We start from the raw sequence: 22,887 nt of genomic DNA, 5'->3' as shown, positions 1-22,887 counted from the left end.
GCAAAACATGTTAAAGGGATAAGAAAGTCAATATTAAACTTGCTTGATTCAGATAGAGCATGTTATTTTAAGACACTTTTAAATTCACTTTTATTTTCAATTGTGCTTTGTTCTCTTAGTATCTCTTGTTGAAAAAGAATACGCACATATCATACACCAGTGGGAGCTGTTGCTAATTGGTGCCTGCACACATTTGTCTCTTGTGATTGGCTAACTAGATGTGTTCAGCTAGCTGCCAGTAGTGCAATCATAAAATATTTTTTTTGGGGTTTACTATCCCTTTAAGGAGGGGAGCGGGCTGGTGGGAGCTCCAATAATTTATAAAAAACTTGCAGTGAGTACTAAGCTTAATGTCTATATACATAGCTGATATATGTGGCGTATTTAGGTTTTGTGCTGCCCTAGGCACTCAAAAGCGTAGTAAATTTGTGCAGTGCTAGTGACTCACCTGAGCTCTCAAAGTATCTGCAACAGAGTCCAGTCCAGTCCACTTTAGCGCCTATGCCACTACTGAAGGCTTTGCCGCAGGCGAGATCACGTCGTGCACACGTGTGTGACTCACTTGAGCCGCAGGAAGGCGGCTATTGGGGATAATGTTTTTTAAATTCCACTCAGTCAGTGCAGTGCCGGGGGCAATGGACCAAGTGCCGCCCCCCAAAATTTGCCGCCCTAGCCATGGGCCTTGTTGGCCTAGGCCTTAATACGCCCCTGCTCAGTAGCGATCCGTATATGGATGTAGTTAAAGGGATACTGAACCCAAATGTTTTCTTTCATGGTTCAGATAGAGCATACAATTTTAATCAACTTTCTAATGTTTAAGATATATGTTTTAACACTGAGATGAGTGGTATTGTTATATATATATATATATTTTTTATACTTTTTAAATAAATTTACTTTTTATCAAATCCACTCTAAGTGTTACAACTACTACTTCTTGCTGCTATGCTACTATAGAGTACCAATACTCTAATACCCACCCATCTGCTACCACACCTTGGAACAGCTAGCTGGACTGCTGTGAAATCCAGCCTGTATCTATGGGCAAGATTGATTGCCTTCACTACATGTGAGTATCCTGTGCATATTGGGGTGTTATTGTGCCTTATACCACCATTGATCTGCACCATTGGCGCCTCTGTACTTGGTTTCACAACTTTCTAATTTACTCCTATTATCAATTTTTCTTCATTCTCTTGCTATCTTTATTTAAAAAGCAGGAATGTGATGCATAGGAGCCGGCCCACTGGCTGCTAAGATTTACATTCCTGCTTTTAAAATAAAGATAGCAAGAGAGCGAAGAAAAATTGATAATAGGAGTAAATTAGAAAGTTGCTTAAAATTTCATGCTCTATATAAATCATGAAAGAAAACATTTGGGTTCAGTGTCCCTTTAAATGATAACTGTTCCTCTTTACGTTGTAACGTTTAGCCTTTGGGGTAGGATGGTACAATCTAACCCATTGATAATAGACGTTTAACTTACAAGACTCATAACTGAGCCCTTTTAACGTAATTGATTACATAGCATTTGAAAATACCTTTGAATCAAACGCTGCTGTTGTTTAGATATGACTCACTATAATACCGGCTACTACAAACTGACCTCTACTTGGTTGATTGTGTACTTACATAAGATATCTTAACTTAAACTTGGTTGCCGTATAGTGCACTATGATATTATATATATCCAAACTGATACTACTATCTTCAGTTCCGTTACCATTACTGGATCATTTGTTAAACGCTTTTTGCTAAACAGTTATTTAAATATCATGCAGCAAATGGAGTAATTATTAATGAACATCACACCAGCTGTTTGCACGATAGCTGATGTATGACTGTTGAATATTTTTACTTCTTTTTTTGTAACAAATCCCACTTGTTACATATTTGTGCAGATTGCTACACTAGTATCCAGCTAACTATCGGCTAGATTACGAGTTTTTCGTTTTGATCTGTGCGGTACTAACGAGCAGTTTTCCCTCACCGCTCACTTACATGCAGCACTGGTATTACGAGTTTTCAGAAACCCGTCATTAAAAGACAAGAAGTGAGCATTGAGCAAAATACCAGCGCTGCTTAAGTCAGCGGTGAGCTGGTCGTACGTGTTGTGCACGATTTCCCCATAGACATCAATGGGGAGAGCCGGCTGAGAAAAAGTCTAACACCTGCAAAAAAGCAGCGTAAAACTCAGTAACGCAGCCCCATTGATTCCTATGGGGAAACAAAAGTTATGTTTACACCTAACACCCTAACATGAACCCCGAGTCTAAACACCCCTAATCTTACACTTATTAACCCCTAATCTGACGCCCCCGACATTGCCGCCACCTGCATTATATTAAATAACCCCTAATCTGCTGCCCCCAATGTCGCCGCCACCTACCTACACTTATTAACCCCTAATCTGCCGCCCCCAACGTCGCCACCACTACAGTAAACATATTAACAAACCGCCACACTCCTGCCTCGCAAACATTAGTTAAATATTATTAACCCCTAATCTGCCGTCCCTAACATCGATGCCACCTACCTACATTTATTAACCCCTAATCTCTGTTCCAATCAGCCAATAGAATGCGAGCTCAATCCTATTGGCTGATTGGATCAGCCAATAAGATTAAACTTCAATCCTATTGGCTGATTACATGAGCCAATAGGATTTTTCTACCTTAATTCCGATTGGCTGATAGAATTCTATCAGCCAATCGGAATCTAAGGGACACCATCTTCGATGACGTCACTTAAAGGAACCGTCATTTAGTAAGAAGACTTTGTTGGAAGAGGATGCTCTGCGCCGGATGTCTTGAAGATGGACCCACTCCGCGCCGGATGGATGAAGATAGAAGATGTCGTCTAGATGAAGACTTCTGCCCGTCTGGAGGACCACTTCGCCCGGCTTGGATAAAGACATCTCCCGGCTTCGTTGAGGACTTTGGCCTGGCTTGGATGAAGACTTCTCCCGGTAAGTCGATCTTCAGGGGGTTAGTGTTAGGTTTTTTTAAGGGTATATTGGGTGGGTTTTATTTTTAGGTTAGGGACTTTGGTCTTGCAAAAGAGCTAACTGCCCTTTTATGGGCAATGCCCATCCAAATGCCCTTTTCAGGGCAATGGGGAGCTTAGGTTAGTATTTTATTTGGGGGGTTGGTTGTGTGGGTGGTGGGTTTCACTGTTGGGGGGGTTGTTTTCTATTTTTATTTTCAGGTAAAAGAGCTGATTACTTTGGGGAATGCCCCACAAAAGGCCCTTTTAAGGGCTATTGGTAGTTTAGTTTAGGCTAGGTTTTTTTATTCGGGGGGGGGGGGTTTATTTTGATAGGGCTATTAAATTAGGTGTAATTAGTTTAAATATCTTGTAATTTGTTTATTATTTATTGTAATTTAGTGTTTTTTTTGTACTTTAGCTAATTTAATTTAATTGATTTAATTGTTGTTAATTTAGTTAATTTATTTAATTATAGTGTAGTGTTAGGTGTTAGTGTAACTTAGGTTAGGTTTTATTTTACAGGTACTTTTGTATTTATTTTAGCTAGGTAGTTATTAAATAGTTAATAACTATTTAATAACTATTCTACCTAGTTAAAATAAATACAAACTTTGCTGTAAAATAAAAATAAACCCTAAGATAGCTACAATGTAACTATTAATTATATTGTAGCTAGCTTAGGGTTTATTTTATAGGTATTTAGTTTTAAATAGGAATAATTTAGTTAATGATAGGAATTTTATTTAGACTTATTTAAATTATATTTAAGTTAGGGGATGTTAGGGTTAGACTTAGATTTAGGGGTTAATAACTTTAATATAGTGGCGGCGACGTTGGGGGCGGCAGATTAGGGGTCAATAAATGTAGGTAGGTGGCGTCGATGTTAGGGACGACATATTAGGGGTTAATAATATTTAACTAATGTTTGCAAGGCGGGAATAAGGAGGTTTAGGGGTTAATATGTTTATTATAGTGGCGGCGACGTTGGGGGCGGCAGATTAGGGGTTAATAAGTGTAGATTGGGGGCGGCAGATTAGGGGTTAATAAATATAATGTAGGTGTCGGCGATGTTGGGGGCAGCAGATTAGGGGTTCATAAATATAATGTAGGTGGCGGCGGTGTCCGGAGCGGCAGATTAGGGGTTAAAAATTTTATTATAGTGTTTGCGTTGCGGGAGGACCTCGGTTTAGGGGTTAACAGGTAGTTTATGGGTGTTATTGTACTTTTTAGCTTTTTAGCATAACTACTTTAGTTATGAGTTTTATGTTACGGCGTTGTACCATAAAACTCTTAACTACTGACTTTTAAATGCGTTAGGACTCTTGACAGGGTAGGGTGTACCGCTCACTTTTTGGCCTCCCAGGACAGACTCGTAATACCGGCGCTATGGAAGTCCCATAGAAAAAAGACTTTACAAAGTTTACGTAAGTCATTTTGTGGTAAGGCCAAAGAAGTGTGCGGTGCCCCTAAACCTGCAAGACTCGTAATAGCAGCGGTAGGGAAAAAGCAGCGTTAGGATCTGTTAACACTGCTTTTTTACCCTAACTCACAACTCGTAATCTAGCTGTATAATTGTGGAATTGAGACATCATTGCCAAGCTAAATCTCTCTAGCATTTTAGTTTTAACTCTTTACACACTTTTTTAACAAATTTCTAATAAATCAATGGGATACAAATAAAACAAACACAAAGTGTCAACGTCCACAAAGGCTCTTCTGCTTTACAGGCACTATCAAGTCATAAACTGAAAACAAAACAAAACCGTGAAACATTTTTTACTGTACACTGTTTCTTTAATGGTTTATGTCACGATTATGAAGTAAAAGTGCTGCCTAATTATTAATCCAAATTACTGAAAAGGTAAATGTGTTTTCAAAATGATATTATAGCACTGCTTTAAAGAAATATAAAATGATAAACCAACCACAAGTTTGGTTAAAGATATATTACAGACAAAATTAAAATGCACTACTGTGCATTTAAATTTTGGTTAAAATCAACTCATTTTTTTAGTAAAATCTAGCACTGTTTCTATGAACGCTTTTACTGTGCACAGGGCACACAAAGCATACATCAGTATGGCATATGCCCATACTGCTCAGAGAAGCACTAACATGTCAAATTTTACTAAAATATGCCTTTAAACAGTCTAAATTCAGTCTATTTGGCTTTATGACAGACTGGTTTGCTTTCTGAACTAGTTTAAAGGGACATTACATTTCATAACCAAAGTATTGAGGTTATCCTCTACCTTTCTTTGTCATGAAACCCAAAATGGTGGAACCCATGATTAGAGCAAGATGCATGAAATGTATTAAGTGTTTAATTTACCTTACAAAATAAATAAAAACATACAGACTAAAAGTTCCAGCTTCCACAGGCGGAAGTTCAGATAGCCCCATGGATACCATTTTCTGTGTACATCAGAATCATTTGGACATCTCCATATCAGCCACAAGAGGGAGACAAAGTCTGTCATGATACATATGTATGTGTTATACAAACAATGTCCGTTCTTTTCATATGAGGGCCATTTTGGAATTTGACTTGCATTGCTGTTTTTTTTTTTTTTTTTAAGTTGTATTATTTATTTAAAGGGGCATAAAATCCTCTGATCCTTTGCCTCTCAGTAGTATTGCAAGGCTCTGTCTAGGGAAACATATATCCTCCTATGATTTTGGGTTCCCGTACCACTTATATGTGTAATTCTCGTGGGATATTTCCCTATCAGACCAAACTTGGCCAGTAGTCTTCCTATCCCAGCGTCCAGTGGAAGGATAAGGAAATATCCCAGAACAAGAGAACAGGTAAGTAAATGAGGTGAGCAGTACTCACAGTAGAGAGGGCAATCCTTCACGGCACTACAGAGGATAACTGTAGAGTAGTCAGGCAAGCAGAGTTTGGCAACAACAAGGCAATCCAGAATACCAGCAGTACAGGGGTTAAACAGTAGATAGGTCTGGGACAGGCAGAGTTCAGCAACAATAAGGCAATCAGCAGTTCAGGGGTTAATCAGTAGAGGGGATTATCCCCTTGACCACTACTTGTTATTATATTCTTTTAATTTTTAAAGACGGCAATCGCAACCAGAAACAGCTGCCTGCGTCCGTGGCAACGTCCACAGGGAAAGGAGCAGCGTGACAATATGCTGCTGATACCCAAATCTTTCTTTCCTCTCCTGATAGCTCTCCCTCTTTACACATATTACCAACTGTCTCTCTGCAATTTCCTCCTGGATGTCCTCTCATTTCCTCCAGCTCAATCTTTCTAAAAGTGAGCTGCTTCTTATCCCCCACTCTCCAAGACATTCAACACCTGACATTTATCTTACAGTTGGAGACTATGCTCAACACCTCACCCCAGGTCTGCTGTTTTGGTGTCACACTTGACTCCACATATACAAGTTTTCACCAAATCCTGCCGTGCACACTTATACAACATTTCCAGAATCCAACCTATCCTTACTCAAGAAACTACAAAAATACTAATTCACTCCCTAAATTTTTCACGCATTGACTACTGCAATCTACTTCCCAAACACTGCCTCTCCCTCCTCCAATCTATTATGAATGCTTTATCTAGACTTATCCACCTAAGCTGCCAATCTACATCATCTGCTCCACTCTGCCAGTCTCTACACTGGCTCCCCATACACTCTAGAATGCAATTCAAACTATTAACCCTAACCTATAAAGCACTCAACAACCTCACTCCCAACTATATTTCCTCTCTCATCTCTAAATACTATCCGACCAGTCTTCTTCGATCAACCTCTGACCTAGGTCTCTCCAAGTATCTCTACAATCCTCTCTGGCCCCCAAGACTGCTCCTGTCCCCTGGAACTCTCTACACTGCTCCATCAGACTGTCTCCAAACTTGTATAGCTTCAGAGGAGCTTTAAAAACACACCTATTTAGAGAGGCTCACCATCTCTCCTCTCTTCTATCTAGGTGGTGAGTCCATGGTTCATTACTCCTATAAATTACTCTTCCCTACTACTAGGAGGCGGCAAAGATTTCAAACTCCCAACAACTCTATAAAACCCCTCCCACCACACCAGTTCCTCAGTCTTTTCTTTGCCTCTGCTGGAGGTGGTCGAAGAATGAAGATGTCATGTGTATTTGATTCTTCAGACAGAGCGGTTCTCAGATCGAGTTGAGGCCCATTTCCCCTCAGAGTAGTGTTTATCAGAGGGATGTATTTGGAGTATTGGAAGTGACACATATTTCACCGGTGGGGATTTAATCACAAGCCTTGCCATGGGGGGTCGCAGGGACTTGTCCTTTGCCTTTGTCTGTTGGTTCGGCAATATACTCCTATTCTAGTTCCTTTTAGTTTCCTCCAGTAGCAGAGTGTCTTTGTGTAAGTACTATATTTTTATTTACTTGATACTCGATAAGCCTTTTTAGGTTATCACTATGTATATTGATATATATTTACATAGCCTTGGGACAGTTATTTATATGTAGTTATTTAATATTTCCCTCTTTTTTGACGCACATCAGCCTTTGGGTCTGCATGCATTGGCGTGATAGTGGCGTACCTTTTGGCGGCTTTCTCTATTATATATGGCGTAAGTTTGATGCGTGCCTCACTTTACAAGTGTGCTATCTGGATGTAAGTTTTTTTTATCAGTTTCTTTCAGTTTCTCTTCAAGAGCTTTTTTAATGGTGATATTATTTAACTTTATGTTTTCTGCATTTAACTTAGTAGCAGTTATGGAGCCTGCTAATTTTGTCCTTAAACCAGGCCTATTTATATGCTCTGGAGAATGCTGACAGGATCAGTTCCCATTAGATTAACCCCTTAAGGACAAGGCCATTTTTCAATTTCTTTCCCTTAAGGACCAAGGCTATTTTTACATTTCTGCGGTGTTTGTGTTTAGCTGTAATTTTCCTCTTACTCATTTACTGTACCCACACATATTATATACCATTTTTCTCACCATTAAATGAACTTTCTAGAGATACCATTATTTTCATCATATCTTATAATTTACTATAAAAATTTTTATAAAATATGAGGAAAAAATGGAAAAAAACACACTTTTTCTAACTTTGACCCCCAAAATCTGTTACAAATCTACAACCACCAAAAAACACCCATGCTAAATAGTTTCTAAAGTTTGTCCTGAGTTTAGAAATACCCAATGTTCACATGTTCTTTGCTTTTTTTGCAAGTTATAGGGCAATAAATACAAGTAGCACTTTGCTATTTCCAAACAACTTTTTTTCAAAATTAGCACTAGTTACATTGGGACACTGATATCTTTCAGGAATCCCTGAATATCCCTTGACATGTATATATTTCTTTTAGCAGACATCCCAAAGTATTGATCTAGGCCCATTTTGGTATATTTCATGCCACCCTTTCACCGCCAAATGAGATAAAATAAAAAAAATTGTTCACTTTTTCACAAATTATTTCACAAACTTTAGGTTTCTCACTGAAATTATTTGCAAACAACTTGTACAATTATGGCATAAATGGTTGTAAACACTTCTCTGGGATCCCCTTTGTTCAGAAATAGCAGACATATATGGCTTTGGCATTGCTTTTTGGTAATTAGAAGGCCGATAAATACCGCTGTGCACCACACGTGTATTATGCCCAGCAGTGAAGTGGTTAATTAGGGAGCATGTAGGGAGATTCTAGGGTTAATTTTAGCTTTAGTGTAGTGTAGTAGACAACCCCAAGTATTGATCTAGGCCCATCTTGGTATATTTCATGCCACCATTTCACCGCCAAATGCGATCAAATGAAAAAAAAAGTTACATTTTTCACAATTTTAGGTTTCTCACTGAAATTATTTACAAACAGCTTGTGCTTCTTGGTAATTAGAAGGCCGCTAAATGCAGCTGCGCACCACAGGGGTATTATTCCCAGCAGTGAAGGGGTTAATTAGGGAGCTTGTAGGGAGCTTGCAGGGAAAGTCTGCCAGTACTAAAATAAAAGGTATTTGGAAAAAAAAATGATAGCATATTTACATATGCTTATGTTTAAGATCCCTCCTTAGCCCCCAACCTCCCTGATCCCCCCTCAAACAGCTCTCTAACCCTCCCCCTCTAACGTATTGGTAGCCATCTTGGGTACTGGCAGCTGTCTGCCAGTACACAGTTTACAATAAAATATATTTTTTATAATTTTTCTGTAGTGTAGCTTGCCCCCCACCTCCCTCCCTCCGAGATCCTTTAGATCATCAGGATCGCTTCCAGCGGCTTTAAACCCTAATGTCGTACAGGGTACGTCGCTGGTCTTTAAAGACCAGGTTGTGTGCGGCGTACCCTGTACGACATGCGTCGTTAAGGGGTTAACTGAAACAGATCCAGCAGTTTTAATATCCTCTCCCCATCTAAGTTTGCATGTAGATGCAGTCCTTGATCCAGAGGCTCTGGTAGGGGGTAGGTTATTCCTTTTTCAGGAAGCTTTGTTTTAGTCTGTTCTAGTTCCTTGATTATTATAGTCTCAATGATATTGAATAGGTTTCAGATCAAGGCCTCCCAAGGGAAGGTTTTATCTGTCTTATGTTCCTAGGTTCACTGTAAAGACTGGGATGGGAACGCCAACCTATTTTTTGTCCTAGGTTTCAGGAAACTATTGGATCAATTCTGATCTAGAACCTTGAACAAGTCTTTCAAGTTCGTACTTTTAAAATGGAAACTATTTGGACTATTCTGCATGGTTAGTTTATGTTCACAATAGATTTTAAGGATGCTTACCTTTATGTTCTTATTTCAAGGAACATCATCAGCTTCTGAGGTTTGTTTTTTGGACAAGCTTTTACAGCACTCAGATTATTTTCCAAGGTTTTGGATATCCTATTTTCTGTCATCAGATCTCAGGGTATTGCAGTATTTCCTGACCTGGATGATATCTTGGTTTTAACTCCATCTTTACATTTTGCAGTATTTTTCTCCTACAGACCATTGCTGCTTCTTCAACAACATGGTTGGAAAGTTATTTTTCCAAAAAGTTACTGCTGCCTCAGCTAAAGGTTGCTTTTCTGGGGGTTCAAATAGATTCAGTTTCTATGAGACTTTCTTTAATAGAGCAAAGGCGGTTGAAGCTAGGTTTTTGCCTTTTACAACCTTTAGTCTCTGTTTTTTTTCCTTCAGTTGCTCTTTGCATGGAGGTGTCAGATCTCATGTTTGCATCCTTGGTTGCTATTATGTTTGCTCGCTTTCATATGAGCCCTCTTAAGCTTTGTATCTTTTCCTATGATACAAGGACCATACCATGTTGTCTCAAAGTTTACATTCTAGAACTAGTCTGTTTCTGTCTTGGTGGCCGAACTATTAGTTCTTTATGCAGGGGTCTTCTTTTAATTATACTTCTTGGTCTGTAATCTCTACAGATGAAAGTTTTTTCAGGATTGGGGGACTTTTGGGGTTCTCAGAAGGCATAAGGAGTTTGGTCTCCTTGAGAGTCAATGTCACCTATTAATGATTTTTAAACTCTGTGCAATATGCAAGGCCCTTCAGGGTTGGATTCTAGAAACTTACAGTTCCCTAGTTACAAGTATAGTATATCAAATTCTTTCCTGGGCAGAAGCTTATTGCTGTCTGTTTTCTGCTGTACATATTCCAGTACTGAACAACTGGGGAGCAGTTTTTCCTCAGTTGTCAGTTTTTTCGTCTGTAAGAGTGGTCTCTTCATCTGGTTATGTTCTATCAGATTAAAGATCTTTGGCGTCGCCCAGAGTTTGTTCTGATGTCCTCTTGGTTGAATCTCAAATTTCCAGGTACTTTGCAAGGTTACCAGGATCTTTGAAATGTGTTTTTGGATGCTCTGGTAGCTCAGTGGTCTTTCTGGCTAGCCTACATTATTTCTGCCTCTGGTCTTTTTTTCCAAGGTGATTCCCAAGATTTGGCAGGTAGAGGAAGATTCTGATTGCTTCAGCTTGTTCCTGCAGAATTTGGTATGCAGATTTGGTTCTGATGTCCAGTTTCTTTCCTTGGCTATTTTTTTTTTTTGCATCCAGACCTTCTATTTGTTAAGGTCCTTTTTTATATCAGGATTCATGGTATGGAGATAGAATCATAAACCCTCTTTGTCTATGAACTATTTGTTCAGTTATTGAGTTTCTTATACAGGCTTGTAAGTATGTGACTAGGGGAATTTTTATTTAAAGGTCTGAAAGGCCTTTATTTCTTGGTATTCTTTTAGAATTCCTAGTTTTCTTTCTGTTTTTACCGGATGGTTTGGATATAGATTTATCCGCTAATTCTTTGAAGGGTCAGATTTCTGCCCTTTATAGTTATGTTCTGTAGAAGATTGCTAATCTTCCTGTCATTCATAGCTTAGTTCTAGCCTGGTCTAGAATTAAGACTGTATCCAATTTTTTCCTCTTTCCTCCTTGGAACCTTTATTTTGACTTTGACTCTGCCTCCATCTGGATGGATTTCTGCTCATTCTATCAGACCAGTTATCACTTCTTGTGTTTTTACAATGTTTTATCAATGGACCAATTTTGCAAGCACCTATTTCATCTTCTTTGCATATTTTTCTACCATTTTGATGTCTTTGCTTCATCTGAGGCAGCCTATGGTAGGATGTCCTTAGAGGCAGTTGTCTCAGGTTGATTTATTTTTGCCTGTTGGTTATTTCTAGTTTCCTTTTTTAGGCTCTATTGGAGTTGTGGATTTGGGTTCTCAGTGAAAAAGATGTTTTTTTAGATCCTACCCTTTTCTGTTATTCCTTGTGGACTCCACAGCTTGGGTATTAGTTCTCAGGAGTATTGGATTGTGGACTCTCACCCACTGTATGAAGCAAAACATATTTTATGCTTACCTGATAAATTAATTTCTTTCATGGTGGTGAGAGTCCACAAGACCCCACCCTGTTTTTTTCTGGGTTGTTTATTTCTTTTTTTGCACACATATTTTTTCCCTGCTCCTATTTTGTTTGCTCATATTACTTTTCTTTCCTCTTTGTGCTTGGCTATATGTTAGAATGAGGTACTAGTGAGGTGGGAGGGGTTTTATAGATTCTTGGGGTTTGGTAATCTTTGCCTCCTCCTAGTGGTAGGGAAGAGTAATTCCCACTAGTAATGGATCGTAGAATCTCACCACCATGAAATAATTAATTTACCATGTAAGCATAAATTACGTAATTCATTCTACCCAAAATACATTTTGAACTGTCTTGACTCAGTGCTGCAACTACAATACATGTGACAAGTTACCCCAAACCTTCTCTGCACCCTCAACCTATAGACTGTAAGCTCTTCATAGCAGGGCCCTCTTCCTCCTGTACTAGATTTGTTTAGTCCGTTTTGGAACATTTTGTATTGCACTATTGCTTGTGTTTATCCCCTGCAAAGGTGTTAAACATATAGGTAACGTCAGCTCTGCAGCAGCAGTGCAATACTGGGAGCTAGCTAAACACATCTGGTGGGACAAAGACAAGAGGCATATGTGTGTAGCCACCAATCTCTAGCTAAATGTTAGTAGTGTATTGCTGCTCCTCCTGAACCTACCTGGGTATGTTTTTTTCTAGCAAAGGATACTAAAAAACAACAACATAAATTTGATAGCAGAAGTAAACTGAAAAGTATTTTAAAGAGATATGAAACCCAAAAGGTATCTTTCAAGATTCACCTCTGTTATCTAATTTGCTTTGTAGGCTCAGGAGCTGGAAGCTAGCTGCTGGTTTGTGGCTACATATATATGCCTCCTGTCATTGGCTTACTATGTTTAGCTAGCTCCCAGTAGTGCATTGCTGCATCTTCAGTAAAGAATATCACTAGAAATAAGCAAAATTGACAATAGAAGCAAATTGGAAAGTTGTTTAAATTAGCATGCTCTATTAGAAACCATGAAGTTCTAATGCTGATTTCTTCTGTTATGTGTGATCAGTCCACGGGTCATCATTACTTCTGGGATATAACTCCTCCCCAACAGGAAATGCAAGAGGATTCACCCAGCAGAGCTGCATATAGCTCCTCCCCTCTACGTCACTCCCAGTCATTCTCTTGCACCCAACGACTAGATAGGATGTGTAAGAGGACTATGGTGATTATTCTTAGTTTTTATGACTTCAATCAAAAGTTTGTTATTTTACAATGACACCGGAGTGTGTTATTGCCTCTCTGGCAGAGTTTGAAGAAGAATCTACCAGAGTTTTACTATGATTTTAGCCGGAGTAGTTAAGATCATATTGCTGTTCTCGGCCATCTGAGGAGAGGTAAAAACTTCAGATCAGGGGACAGCGGGCAGATGAATCTGCATAGAGGTATGTAGCAGTTTTTATTTTCTGACAATGGAATTGATGAGAAAATCCTGCCATACCGATATAATGTCATGTATGTATACTTTGCACTTCAGTATTCTGGGAATGGTACTTCACTGGAATTACTCTGTAAAAAGTACATAAGAATTTTTTTATATGTATTGATTATGTTAAACGTTTTTGCTGGAATGTAGAATCGTTTACATTTAGTGAGGTACTGAGTGAATAAATGTTTGGGCTATTTTTCCACTTGGCAGTTGCTTATTCTAATTATGACAGTTTCGTTTCTCCCTCACTGCTGTGTGTGAGGGGGAGGGGCCGTTTTTGGCGCTCTTTGCTACGCATCAAAATTTCCAGTCAGTTGCTCATTGTATTTCCTGCATGATCCGGTTCATCTCTACAGAACTCAGGGGTCTTCAAAACTTCTTTTGAGGGAGGTAGATTCTCTCAGCAGAGCTGTGAGAATTATATATTGACTGTGATAAAAAACGTTACTCTGTAATTTAATTAATTTTGCTTTGCTAATGGGAAACCTTTGCTAAAGTTGTGTTGTTTACAAGGATTGATGCTATAACTGTTTTTCAGTTTATTATTTCAACTGTCATTAATCGTTTAGTGTTTCTTTGAGGCACAGTACGTTTTTATTAAATAAAATTGTAGCCAAGTTGCAAGTTTATTTGCTAGTGTGTTGATCATGTCTGATTCAGAGGAAGATACCTGTGTCATTTGTTCCAATGCCAAGGTGGAGCCCAATAGAAATTTATGTAGTAACTGTATTGATGCTACTTTAAATAAAAGCCAATCTGTACAAATTGAACAAATTTCACCTAACAGCGAGGGGAGAGTTATGCCGACTAACTCGCCTCACGTGTCAGTACCTGCATCTCCCGCTCGGGAGGTGCGTGATATTGTGGCGCCCAGTACATCTGGGCGGCCATTACAGATAACATTACAAGATATGGCTACTGTTATGACTGAAGTTTTGGCTAAATTACCAGAACTAAGAGGCAAGCGTGATCACTCTGGGGTGAGAACAGAGTGCGCTGATAATACTAGGGCCATGTCTGATACTGCGTCACAGCTTGCAGAGCATGAGGACGGAGAGCTTCATTCTGTGGGTGACGGTTCTGATCCAAACAGATTGGATTCAGATATTTCAAATTTTAAATTTAAATTGGAGAACCTCCGTGTATTACTAGGGGAGGTTTTAGCGGCTCTGAATGATTGTAACACAGTTGCAATACCAGAGAAAATGTGTAGGTTGGATAAATATTTTGCGGTACCGGCGAGTACTGATGTTTTTCCTATACCTAAGAGACTTACTGAAATTGTTACTAAGGAGTGGGATAGACCCGGTGTGCCGTTCTCACCCCCTCCAATATTTAGAAAAATGTTTCCAATAGACGCCACCACACGGGACTTATGGCAAACGGTCCCTAAGGTGGAGGGAGCAGTTTCTACCTTAGCTAAGCGTACCACTATCCCGGTTGAGGATAGCTGTGCTTTTTCAGATCCAATGGATAAAAAACTAGAGGGTTACCTTAAGAAAATGTTTGTTCAACAAGGTTTTATATTGCAACCCCTTGCATGCATCGCGCCGGTCACGGCTGCTGCAGCATTCTGGATTGAATCTCTGGAAGAGAACATTAGTTCAGCTACGCTGGACGAGATTACGGACAGGTTTAGAGTCCTTAAACTAGCTAATTCTTTCATTTCGGAAGCCGTAGTACATTTAACCAAACTTACGGCTAAGAATTCAGGATTCGCCATTCAGGCACGCAGAGCACTGTGGCTAAAATCCTGGTCAGCTGATGTTACTTCTAAATCTAAATTGCTTAATATACCTTTCAAGGGACAGACCTTATTCGGGCCCGGGTTGAAGGAGATTATCGCTGACATTACAGGAGGTAAAGGCCATGCCCTGCCTCAGGACAAAGCCAAAGCTAAGACTAGACAGTCTAATTTTCGTTCCTTTCGTAATTTCAAAGCAGGAGCAGCATCAACTTCCTCTGCACCAAAACAGGAAGGAGCTGTTGCTCGTTACAGACAAGGCTGGAGACCTAATCAGTCCTGGAACAAGGGCAAGCAGGCCAGGAAACCTGCTGCTGCCCCTAAGACAGCATGAATCGAGGGCCCCCGATCCGGGACCGGATCTGGTGGGGGGCAGACTTTCTCTCTTCGCCCAGGCTTGGGCAAGAGATGTTCAGGATCCCTGGGCGCTAGAGATCATATCTCAGGGATACCTTCTGGACTTCAAATTCTCTCCCCCAAGAGGGAGATTTCATCTGTCAAGGTTGTCAACAAACCAAATAAAGAAAGAGGCGTTTCTACGCTGCGTACAAGATCTTTTATTAATGGGAGTGATCCATCCGGTTCCGCGGTCGGAACAAGGACAAGGGTTTTACTCAAATCTGTTTGTAGTTCCCAAAAAAGAGGGAACTTTCAGGCCAATCTTGGATTTAAAGATCCTAAACAAATTCCTAAGAGTTCCATCGTTCAAAATGGAAACTATTCGGACAATTTTACCCATGATCCAAAAAGGTCAGTACATGACCACAGTGGATTTAAAGGATGCTTACCTTCACATACCGATTCACAAGGATCATTACCGGTATCTAAGGTTTGCCTTTCTAGACAGGCATTACCAATTTGTAGCTCTTCCATTCGGATTGGCTACGGCTCCAAGAATCTTCACAAAGGTCCTGGGTACTCTTCTAGCGGTCCTAAGACCGCGAGGAATTTCGGTAGCTCCATACCTGGACGACATTCTGATACAAGCTCCAAGCTTTCAAACTGCCAAGTCTCATACAGAGTTAGTACTGGCATTTCTAAGGTCGCATGGATGGAAGGTGAACGAAAAGAAGAGTTCTCTCTTTCCACTCACAAGAGTTCCCTTCTTGGGGACTCTGATAGATTCTGTAGAAATGAAGATTTACCTGACAGAAGACAGGTTAACAAAGCTTCAAAATGTATGCCGTGTCCTTCATTCCATTCAACACCCGTCAGTAGCTCAATGCATGGAGGTGATCGGCTTAATGGTAGCGGCAATGGACATAGTACCTTTTGCTCGCCTACATCTCAGACCTCTGCAATTGTGCATGCTAAGACAGTGGAATGGGGATTACTCAGATTTGTCCCCTACTCTGAATCTGGATCAAGAGACCAGAAATTCTCTTCTATGGTGGCTTTATCGGCCACATCTATCCAGGGGGATGCCATTCAGCAGGCCAGACTGGACAATTGTAACAACAGACGCCAGCCTACTAGGTTGGGGCGCTGTCTGGAATTCTCTGAAGGCTCAGGGTTTATGGAATCAGGAGGAGAGCCTCCTTCCAATAAACATTCTGGAATTGAGAGCAGTTCTCAATGCCCTTCTGGCTTGGCCCCAGTTAACAACTCGGGGGTTCATCAGGTTTCAGTCGGACAACATCACGACTGTAGCTTACATCAACCATCAGGGAGGGACAAGGAGCTCCCTAGCAATGATGGAAGTATCAAAGATAATTCGCTGGGCAGAGTCTCACTCTTGCCACCTGTCAGCAATCCACATCCCGGGAGTGGAGAACTGGGAGGCGGATTTCTTGAGTCGTCAGACTTTTCATCCGGGGGAGTGGGAACTTCATCCGGAGGTCTTTGCCCAAATACTTCGACGTTGGGGCAAACCAGAGATAGATCTCATGGCGTCTCGTCAGAACGCCAAACTTCCTCGCTACGGGTCCAGATCCAGGGATCCGGGAGCGGTTCTGATAGATGCTTTGACAGCACCTTGGACCTTCGGGATGGCTTATGTGTTTCCACCCTTCCCGATGCTTCCTCGATTGATTGCCAGAATCAAACAGGAGAGAGCATCAGTGATTCTAATAGCGCCTGCATGGCCACGCAGGACTTGGTATGCAGATCTAGTGGACATGTCATCCTGTCCACCTTGGTCTCTACCTCTAAAACAGGACCTTCTGATTCAGGGTCCATTCAAACATCAAAATCTAACTTCTCTGAAGCTGACTGCTTGGAAATTGAACGTTTGATTTTATCAAAACGTGGTTTTTCTGAGTCGGTTATTGATACCCTGATACAGGCTAGGAAGCCTGTTACCAGAAGGATTTACCATAAGATATGGCGTAAATACCTATCCTGGTGCGAATCCAAAGGTTACTCTTGGAGTAAGGTTAGGATTCCTAGGATATTGTCCTTTCTACAAGAAGGTTTAGAAAAGGGTTTATCGGCTAGTTCATTAAAGGGACAGATCTCAGCTCTGTCCATTTTGTTGCACAAGCGTCTGTCAGAAATTCCAGACGTCCAGGCTTTTTGTCAAGCTTTAGCTAGGATCAAGCCTGTGTTTAAAACTGTTGCTCCGCCATGGAGTTTAAACCTGGTTCTTAACGTTTTACAAGGAGTTCCGTTTGAACCCCTTCATTCCATTGATATAAAGTTGTTATCTTGGAAAGTTCTATTTTTAACGGCTATTTCTTCGGCTCGGAGAGTCTCTGAGTTATCAGCCCTACATTGTGATTCTCCTTATTTGATTTTTCATTCAGATAAGGTAGTTCTGCGTACAAAACCTGGGTTCTTACCTAAGGTAGTCACTAACAGGAACATCAATCAGGAGATCGTTGTTCCTTCTTTGTGCCCGAATCCTTCTTCAAAGAAGGAACGTCTTCTGCACAATCTGGATGTAGTTCGTGCCCTCAAGTTCTATTTGCAAGCAACTAAGGAATTTCGACAAACGTCTTCCCTGTTTGTCGTGTACTCTGGTCAGAGGAGAGGTCAAAAGGCTTCGGCTACCTCTCTTTCCTTCTGGCTTCGTAGCATAATTCGTTTAGCCTATGAGACTGCTGGACAGCAGCCTCCTGAAAGAATTACAGCTCATTCTACTAGAGCTGTGGCTTCCACTTGGGCCTTTAAGAATGAGGCCTCTGTTGAACAGATTTGCAAGGCTGCAACTTGGTCTTCGCTCCATACTTTTTCAAAATTTTACAAATTTGACACTTTTGCTTCTTCGGAGGCTATTTTTGGAAGAAAGGTTCTTCAGGCAGTGGTTCCTTCTGTATAATGAGCCTGCCTAGCCCTCCCGTCATCCGTGTACTTTTGCTTTGGTATTGGTATCCCAGAAGTAATGATGACCCGTGGACTGATCACACATAACAGAAGAAAACATAATTTATGCTTACCTGATAAATTCCTTTCTTCTGTTGTGTGATCAGTCCACGGCCCGCCCTGTTTTTTAAGGCAGGTAAATATTTTTTAAATTATACTACAGTCACCACTTCACCCTTGGTTTCTCCTTTCTCGTTGGTCCTTGGTCGAATGACTGGGAGTGACGTAGAGGGGAGGAGCTATATGCAGCTCTGCTGGGTGAATCCTCTTGCATTTCCTGTTGGGGAGGAGTTATATCCCAGAAGTAATGATGACCCGTGGACTGATCACACAACAGAAGAAAGGAATTTATCAGGTAAGCATAAATTATGTTTTTCATGTTCTTTTAACAAGAGATCTGTCACACTACTTCATCTACACGTGAAGCAGAAAAAAATGTGATAAATATAGTTAGAAGTACGTAATGAGACAGCTGTACAGGTTACAAATGGGAGTGGTAGAGGAAAAAATGTACTACATTGGGTATATTATTTAGACCTCTGGCTCTGCAGTCCCTCTATACAGATACATACTTACATCTATCAAACCTCTAGCTCCGCAGCCAAAACCTGCTCATAAATCCTCAAATCAAATGCTGCAGCGCTTCTGTCAGCCATAGCTGTTCAGACATAGCTGTTCAGACCTCAGGCCTTTGGTCATCCACATACCCACACCAGATCAGACCCTATAACCTGCAATCCCTCTGTTAGCTACATACCCACACCAGATCAGACCCTATAACCTGAAATCCCTCTATAAGATACATACCCACACCAGATCAGATCCCATAATCTGCAATCCCTCTGTTAGCTACATACCCACACCAGATCAGATCTCATAATCTGCAATCCCTCTGTCAGCTACATACCCACACCAGATCAGACCCTATAACCTGCAATCCCTCTGTTAGCTACATACCCACACCAGATCAGACCCTATAACCTGCAATCCCTCTGTTAGCTACATACCCACACCAGATCAGATCCCATAACCTGCAATCCCACTGTTAGCTACATACCCACACCAGATCAGACCCTATACCCTGCAATCCCTCTGTTAGCTACATACCCACACCAGATCAGATCCCATAACCTGCAATCCCACTGTTAGCTACATACCCACACCAGATCAGACGCTATAACCTGCAATCCCTCTGTTAGTTACATACCCACACCAGATCAGACCCTATAACCTGCAAACCCTCTGTTAGCTACATACCCACACCAGATAAGATCCCATAATTTGCAATCCCTCTGTTAGCTACATACCCACACCAGATCAGACCCTATAACCTGCAATCCCTCTGTTAGCTACATACCCACACCAGATCAGACCCTATAACCTGCAATCCCTCTGTTAGCTACATACCCACACCAGATCAGATCCTATAATCTGCAATCCCTCTGTTAGCTACATACCCACACCAGATCAGACCCTATTACCTGCAATCCCTCTGTTAGCTACATACCCACACCGGATCAGACACTATAACCTGCAATCCCTCTGTTAGTTACATACCCACACCAGATGAGATCCCATAACCTGCAATCCCTCTGTTAGTTACATACCCACACCAGATCAGACGCTATAACCTGCAATCCCTATGTTAGCTACATACCCACAGCAGATCAGATCCCATAACCTGCAATCCCTCTGTTAGCTACATACCCACACCAGATTAGACCCTATAAACTGCAATCCCTCTGTTAGTTACATACCCACACCAGATCAGACCCTATAACCTGCAATCCTTCTGTTAGCTACATACCCACACCAGATCAGATCCCATAACCTGCAATCCATCTGTTAGCTACATACCCACGCCAGATCAGATCCCATAACCTGCAATACCTCTGTTAGCTACATACCCACACCAGATCAGATCCCATAACCTGCAATCCCTCTGTTAGCTACATACCCACACCAGATCAGACGCTATAACCTGCAATCCCTCTGTTAGCTACATACCCACACCAGATCAGACCCTATAACCTGCAATCCCTCTGTTAGCTACATACCCACACCAGATCAGACCCTATAACCTGCAATCCCTCAGGTGGCTACATACCCACACCAGATCAGATCCCATAACCTGCAATCCCTCTGTTAGCTACATACCCACACCAGATCAGACTCTATAACCTGTAATCCCTCTGTTAGCTACTTACCCACACCAGATCAGTTCCTATAACCTGCAATCCCTCTGTTAGCTACATACCCACACCAGATCAGTCCCTATAACCTGCAATCCTTCTGTTAGCTACATACCCACACCAGATCAGATCCCATAACCTGCAATCCCCCTGTTAGCGACATACCCACACCACATCAGACCATATAACCTGCAATCCCTCTATTAGCTACATACCCACACCAGATCAGACCCTATAACCTGAAATCCCTCTGTTAGCTACATACCCACACCAGATCAGTCCCTATAACCTGCAATCCCTCTGTTAGTTACATACCCACACCAGATCAGACCCTATAACCTGCAATATCTCTGTTAGTTACATACCCACACCAGATCAGATCCCATAACCTGCAATCCCTCTGTTAGTTACATACCCACACCAGATCAGACACTATAACCTGCAATCCCTCTGTTAGCCACATACCCACACCAGATCAGATCCCATAACCTGCAATCCCTATGTTAGCTACATACCCACACCAGATCAGACCATATAACCTGCAATCCCTCTGTTAGCTACATACCCACACCAGATCAGACCATATAACCTGTAATCCCTCTGTTAGCTACTTAACAAAACCAGATCAGTCCCCATAACCTGCAATCCCTCAGTTAGCTACATACCTACACCAGATCAGTCCCTATAACCTGCAATCCCTCTGTTAGCTACATACCCACACCAGAGAAGTCCCTATAACCTGCAATCCCTCTGTTAGCTACATACACACACCAGATCAGACCCTATAACCTGCAATCCCTCAGTTAGCTACATACCTACACCAGATCAGTCCCTATAACCTGCAATCCCTCTGTTAGCTACATACCCACACCAGAGAAGTCCCTATAACCTGCAATCCCTCTGTTAGCTACATACACACACCAGATCAGACCCTATAACCTGCAATCCCTCTGTTAGTTACATACCCACACCAGATCAGACCCTATAACCTGTAATCCCTCTGTTAGCTACATATCCACACCAGATCAGACCCTATAACCTGCAATCCCTCTGTTAGCTGCATACCCACACCAGATCAGACCCTATAACCTGCAATCCCTTTGTTAGCTACATAACCACACCAGATCAGATCCCATAACCTACAATCCCTCTTTTAGCTACATACCCACACCAGATCAGACGCTATAACCTGCATTCCCTCTGTTAGCTACATACCCATACCAGATCAGATCCCATAACCTGCAATCCCTCTGTTAGCTACATACCCACACCAGATCAGATCCCATAACCTGCAATCCCTCTGTTAGCTACATATCCACACCAGATCAGATCCCATAACCTGCAATCCCTCTGTTAGTTACATACCCACACCAGATCAGACCCTATAACCTGCAATCCCTCTGTAAGCTACATAATAACACCAGATCAGACCCTATAACCTGTAATCCCCCTGTTAGTTACATACCCACACCAGATCAAACCGAATAACCTGCAATCCCTCTGTTAGCTACATACCCACACCAGATCAGACCCTATAATCTGCAATCCCTCTGTTAGTTACATAACCACACCAGATCAGACCCTATAACCTGCAATCCCTCTGTTAGCTACATACCCACACCAGATCAGACCCTATAACCTGTCATCCCTCTGTTAGTTACATACCCACACCAGATCAGACCCTATAACCTGCAATACCTCTGTTAGTTACATACCCACACCAGATCAGACCCTATAACCTGCAATACCTCTGTTAGTTACATACCCACACCAGATCAGATCCCATAACCTGCAATCCCTGTTAGTTACATACCCACACCAGATCAGACCCTATAACCTGCAATCCCTCTGTTAGCTACATACCCACACCAGATCAGACCCTATAACCTGCAATACCTCTGTTAGTTACATACCCACACCAGATCAGACCCTATAACCTGCAATACCTCTGTTAGTTACATACCCACACCAGATCAGATCCCATAACCTGCAATCCCTATGTTAGCTACAAACCCACACCAGATAAGACCATATAACCTGCAATACCTCTGTCAGCTACATACCCACACCAGATCAGACCATATAACCTGTAATCCCTCTGTTAGCTACTAACCCACACCAGATCAGTCCCCATAACCTGCAATCCCTCAGTTAGCTACATACCTACACCAGATCAGTCCCTATAACCTGCAATCCCTCTGTTAGCTACATACCCACACCAGAGAAGTCCCTATAACCTGCAATCCCTCTGTTAGCTACATACACACACCAGATCAGACCCTATAACCTGCAATCCCTCTGTTAGCTACATACCCACACCAGATCAGACCCTATAACCTGCAATCCCTCTGTTAGTTACATACCCAGACCAGATCAGACCCT

This window comes from Bombina bombina, chromosome 1 (assembly GCF_027579735.1).
Source record: "Bombina bombina isolate aBomBom1 chromosome 1, aBomBom1.pri, whole genome shotgun sequence".
Taxonomy (NCBI): Eukaryota; Metazoa; Chordata; class Amphibia; order Anura; family Bombinatoridae; genus Bombina; species Bombina bombina.
This window is presented reverse-complemented; position numbering follows the sequence as displayed.